General features: G+C 37.4%; 1 pseudogene across 1 annotated transcript; it reads right to left on the reverse strand.

Moving 5' to 3' along the window:
* Positions 1-365: 365 nt before the first annotated feature.
* LOC149571393 (pectinesterase-like) lies at positions 366-2240 on the reverse strand (annotated as a pseudogene). Its single transcript, XR_016358517.1, has 2 exons — positions 1237-2240; positions 366-1070 (listed from the first exon to the last, which is right to left on the reverse strand). The product of XR_016358517.1 is annotated as a pectinesterase-like (transcript).
* Positions 2241-6436: the final 4196 nt, after the last annotated feature.

The following is a 6436-nucleotide window of genomic DNA, read 5'->3' on the forward strand; positions in this document are numbered from 1 at the left end:
TACATACAAATATATGTATAATATCAATAATAATACTTATTATATCACAGATAAAAATTAGATTAATTTTTACACTATTTTTTTAAAAACATGATTTTTTATAGAATTTAGTTTCATATTTTTCAGTTAAATATTTATTAAAAATTATATATGTACATTATAATTTATTTTAAAAACTTAGTGTTATTTCTATTTCTTTATGCTCTCTGATTGTCATTCCTTATTTCTATTTCCATTCATATATTTCTGTTCTCCTTCCTAATTATGACGCGAACTTTCATGCATTGAATGTCTTGTTAATTAAATGATTGAATTTCATTAGGAAAAAATACAAGCAAATGCATGTTAAATCAATGGAACGGTTGGCTTCTCGGATCGCCCATGTTAGATATTTCATTGGTCAGCAGCAGGTATTCCCTGTGGCAGCCAACCCTGGAGCTGGAGCAATGCAGATGCAGTGAAGGCCCTCGCACTGGCGGCGTTCAGCACATGGAATCCGGGCCATTTGCATCGCCTCGAAGTATCTGCCCCAGGTCCCGAGTTGTGATACTCCCCATAATATACAGTCCCTGAATTGTCACGGCCGGGCCACATTAGCCAGCCCTCTGGATCAATAATGCCATCCAGACGACAATTCATGACAATTGTGCGCGAGTAGGATCCCCACGGCCTCCCCAGGTACGTCCGCACAGACCGACTCGAAGCGTCGCTTGACCAGCTCACTTCACAGCTGTCCAGAACAATTGCCGTGTTCTCGTTCGGGCTCACTCGGTCTTGAGCCGTGATCACGTTTTTCTGGCCGGCTATAGGCGTTCTCAGCCGAATGCTGCACTTTTGGAGGACTGCCTGTGGATTCCCGCAGATGAAGTCGATGGTTCCATAGATCTCGCACTCCCTGTAGAATTGCCGCATGGAAAACGCGTACAAAGTGTCTTGGTAGCCGTCCAACCTGCACCGGTAAAACGCTGCCTTGTCCGATTGCACCAGCAGAGCGAGACCCCGATCTTTTTGCGGACCTGCCGTGTTCTGAAACGTCAGGTCGCGGGCCACGAATCCGTTCGCGAACACAGCTGCATCATAGTATATATAACTAGAGAATCAAATACCAAGTCATCTAAAAAACAACGTAGGGAATTGAACTAATCAATTGAATCGCAGATATTTAAATGAAACTCTATATATCGACAGACACACGCATCAGTGATTATAAATATATAGCACACATGAAAGCCATACCGACGGTAGCAGTTTTGGTCATCGCAACTCCGTCACCGGTGCTTTTGGAACCAGTAATGACCGTGGCGTCCATTCCATCTCCCACAAACATAATATTGGGCTTGTTGTACGGCACCTCAATGTTCTCCTTGTACACTCCTCCCTTGATACGGATGACGTATCTGTTGGGATTATTCTCAGGGACAGCTTTAATGGCTTCAGCAATCGTCCTATATTTCCCGCTGCCGTCTTGCGCCACGGTCGCGTCCGTCTGAGAAGTTTCGAAATTTTGCAAAAGCTTCCGAGACGCCCACCAGTGAAACCCATCTTCACCCAGCTCCAAATCATGATCTCCGTCACTTAATAGATGTCGCTGGCTCTGCGCAGGCGCACTGCCCGAGATCCACAATTTCTTGACCAGAGCCAAACTGTCACTCACGGCCACCCGAGCATCATCCATTCCGGCGGTGAACGTGAATTGGCTGAAATTTACGTTGGCGTGTTGAAGTTCTCTTAAACAGGTCCGCTGGTTGGTATGAGCTGAGCTGAGTAAAGTCTGAATGTTGACTGAATGGCTCCACTTCAAATCAGCTGAGCTGGAGCGAGACAGTGTCATCTGAGCGTCCTTCAAATGTTTTATAGCAAGCTCGTAAAATGTTAAGCAGTCTGCTATTGCGTGGCTGGATTTTCTATCGAATGCTCTGCCTACCCAACCCAGAGGAGGAATCAGTTCATACACCCTTTCAACTCTACTCAAACTTCTCTCGAGAGCGATTATCGTGAGGTTTTTAGGAGAAGATCTAGACGACCTCGGATCAGCTTGAAGTAAACTAGAGTGACACGACTTCGGATCCTCGGCCAATTCACAGGCAGATCGGAGGCTATAGCCATGGGTTTCTGAAAACAAGAAAAAAGTGAGCATGGTCAAAACGAATAACCTCTTGCCGGCCATTTTTCTATTCCCTGCTTCCTCTCACTTTGAGTCAATCAGCACTCTGATAAGTAACGATATTATATTTGGCCATTTATATAACGAGAGTAGATGGAGTTGCAAGTGCCTCTGTATGTTTTACTGGAGGTGATCCCCGTTAATTGGCCTTATAATCGGACTTCTTGTGTTAACGCAAACTGATAATAGCTAAAGAAAAGATAATCGTTCGAATCGAAAGGTCCGAGGAAAACGAAGTTAAATCTACTGCCATTAGGGCGTTTGAAGCTGCCAAAAGATAGGGAAATGAATACGGTAACACGAATTTGTGGCCATTCAGAGAGCCAGATAACTAGTGACTGGGCATGTTTATAGGAAATAACGACTGGTTTCAATGATTTTCTAAAAATGAGGCTTTGTTTAATAGTGGCTAGCGTGTTAGCTTAATTTGGTTCCCAATCCAACCTAAATTGATTGAGCCCGTTCCGTACATGACTACGCACAAGTCTCCACATAAAATGTAAAGATCAGTTCTGAAATATTTCTAATCAAAATACTTGCGTTTCGCACAAAAACAAGTGCTTTTTTATATAAAAGGAATAGTAGATCAAAGCGATTAGAGTAGCGCTTGCATCACTGATAGGATATTGTATGTTAGTTAAACATATTTGAAAGAATATTTAGTTATATGAACATGTTTTATATAATATTAGTAAAGATTAATTTAAATGGATAAAAATTATAAGAGCACAGGCATTTTGAGTATAGTTCAATCCTAAGATAAAAAGTTAAATTAAAACTAAAATGGTCTCTATATAATATTTTTTTAGATGTTTCTCTCTTCATTAGATCCTCAATAAATATGAAACTTTTTGTTAAAATTGTCACAATAATCAATGGAGCTGAATTCAAAAGCAAAGATTGTGTCTAGTCATCAAAACTGATGAAGATTCTTAATTGTGTGCTTAGGTGGTCATTATATTTTAACATTTTTTTTTTTGCTAGAAAATCATGTGAGAATTGATGATCATATTTTGCATATAATATTAACTCTAAATCACACATTCTATTGTCTACTTACATTGTCCTTTCTTTTCAAACCCTAATTCTTCATGACGACAACTAATCTAACAGAAATTATCTACCATCATGAACTGGGAAGTTGATTATGATAGAGTTTTGATCATGGATAAAGAATAAAAAATTGTGTTGACAAAATATATTTTGGAGGTGCACAGAGTTGGCCTTAGATTGAACATTCAAAATCATACTGTCGTGGCTTGGAATTTTTATTCTGCATTACATGGAACATCAAATTTGCTTGCTTGTCATCAAGGAATCTAAATCATAATAAATTATCTTGATATAGTTATCCTAATTTTCTTATTAACATATATATCATGTAAATAATATATATCTAAGTATAAAAAATATATAGAAAGCACTAATCGATCAAGTCAAAGAGAGTGAAGTTGTTGAAGCTTTAAAAGGTCTAGGAGAGGATAAAGCCCCAGGCCCAAATGGTTTTCCTGTTATTTTTTTTTCAGAAATTGAGTTTTGTCTTTCAAAAGGACTTGTGGGAAGTAGTTGAGGAATCTAGACAAGGAGGTTTCATTCTTAAAGATTTCAACAACACCTTTATAGCTTTAGTGCCAAAAAAAGAAACACAAATAACCTTTGAAGATTTTAGACCAATCTCCTTATGTAATACAGTTTACAAGATTATTTCAAAGGTTATGGCAAACAGACTTAAACAAGTTCTTAGCTCAATCATTTTGACAAAACAGAGTGGCTTCTTACTAGGAAGATCCATATTTCAGTGGGTGGTGGTAGCACATGAGGTAGTTCACACCATTCGAACCCCAAAAACACAAAACATGATGGTTAAATTAGATATAAAGTGGGCTTATGATGAAGTTGATAGATGTTTGTTGCTGATTATGTTAAGGAGGTTTGGGTTTGGTCTGGAATGGTTACAGTGGGTAGAAAGTTGCTTATTTACACCACGCTACTCAGTACTAATTAATGGAAGCCCTCAAGGCTTCTTTGAACAAGAAAAAGGAATTGGACAAGGGGACCCCTTATCCCTCTTTCTCTTTATCATAATGGTAGAGTTGTTAGTAAGGTTAATACACAGGCAATGGGAGCAAGGATTATGGAGAGGAATCAAAATTACAGAGACAGTGGAAGCCCTTACTCATTTACAATTTGTAGATGATACTTTTCTAGTAGGAGCAACAAGTACAGAAGAAGAAAAGACTATGAAGCACACTCTAGAACTCTATGGAAGAATCTCAGGGAAGTTTATAAATTAGAATAAATCAAAGATTTTTTTCTTCAACACCCTACAAAATATCAAATTGAGAATATGTCAGATTATGAACATAAAAATAGGGCTATTGCCAAATAAGTATTTAGGGATTCCCTTTTTTGTAGGTAGAAACAAAGTGGAGCCATGGGATAAATTGATAGAGAAATATTAGAAAAAGATGGAAGGTTGGAGAGGAAAGTGGTTATCTTTGGTAGGCCAAATCCTTATGCTCCAAATAGTAATCTTAGCCATGCATATTTTTTCCAATGATGTGTCTAGATTTACCCAAAAGTGTTGTACACATTTTGGAGAAGAAGATGAGAAAGATTTTTTGGAATGGATCTAATGAAGGTGACAAAATTCCCCTACTAACATGGGAAAAGATATGTCGACTCAAGGAAGAAGGGGGAGCTAACTTAAGGAATTGGCAACCAATGAATAAAGCACTAGGAGCCAAATTAATATGGGCAATGTATGAGAACCCATGACTCTATTGGGTGAGAATTTTGAAAGGTAAATATTTAGACTCAGATGATGTTCAAAGGATTTTAACAATTTTAGACCCACCAAAAGGTTTAACCATATGTAACTTCATGCTCTCTTCTAGAAAATTTATAGTAAAGCACATCTCTTGGCATATTGGGGATGGGAAGCAACCTAAATTTTGGGAAGAATCTTGGAATGGGCATAAAGTTTTGAGGGAGGATGATGGTAACTTGGAATTAAAAACATACTTCAAAGATAAGTGGGGAAATTTAGTAGCAGAATATATGGTAGAAAAGGATGGTTTATTAGGGAAAGAATGGTGCAAGAAAGATGTTTCAAGTGAGGAGTTAATAGATATACAGAAGTAGTGAATACAGAGCACATTCAAAGAAAGAAATCTAGTGGTGAGTCTCAAGAAGGATAAAATAATTTGGTGTGGCTCCTTATTAGGTAATTACTTAGTTAAATTAGGATATAATATTCTAGCTGAAACAAATAGGGAGGTCTTCACTTCAAAAGATCTTTGTTGGAATAAGGACATTTTACCTAAGGCAGGGGTGTTGGTCAAATAAATAGTATTGACAAATGAGTGTCAACACACTTAACCATTTTAATCATACATGCAAAGTACACAATAGATGCCCAGCCAAGAATTTCAATAGGTGTCGAGTCATAGTTAGTGTCGAGCAGATCATAGTGTAGTATGTGTCGAGCAATACAGAATTGTTCATGTGCCAAGTAATAGAATCATTCAGATGCCGAGAAATTTAGAACATATGACAAGCAATATAGGATATAACAGATGCTGAGCAATCCAAAAATAGTATGTGCCAAGCATCAGTAATACTTCATATGCCGAGCAATGCAAGATCAACATAAGAATTTGTATTTGCACAAACTAAGATGTGAACTATTTTTGGAGCTGACTTAGAGAAATTTTGAAGGAGAAAAAGGATAAGGACAAATAATTTACATTCCCTATGCAATCTGCATTTAACCAATTAGAAAAATGGTAAAGCCATGCAACTAATAAGAAATATGCAATGTATGAGTAGGAATTTGAGATTCAATATGGATCATAGATCCATACCTAACCCTAAGTCTTCACATTCTTTATAAGGAGAATGAATGCACCATTGCATGTGTGCAAGAAAAAAGCATAAAGGGTGATTATAGTGAAATTTTAGTGTAGACTTAGTGGAAAGGACAATATATACACATCCAATTGATCAGAACATAATAGAAGACATATTCAAAAATTAGATCTAGCAAGGATCAGAATAGGAAGAGCAGATCTAGTACCTGAACCCAACAATTTGAGATTGCATTCAATTAGGTCAAATTTTCTAATACTCTCTCACAATTGTATTAGAGGTTGAAATCCTATGCTGATAGGTTAGCTTAACAACTAGATAGGAGAACCTTTGGAGAAGGTCAAGAAAATCCTATGTATTAGATGGGTTTAACAACTTATTATAAATCCTTTAATAGGGTGA

Source organism: Cupressus sempervirens, chromosome 2 (genome assembly GCF_028749045.1).
Source record: "Cupressus sempervirens isolate cs-2001-9-10 chromosome 2, ASM2874904v1, whole genome shotgun sequence".
NCBI classification, from domain to species: Eukaryota; Viridiplantae; Streptophyta; class Pinopsida; order Cupressales; family Cupressaceae; genus Cupressus; species Cupressus sempervirens.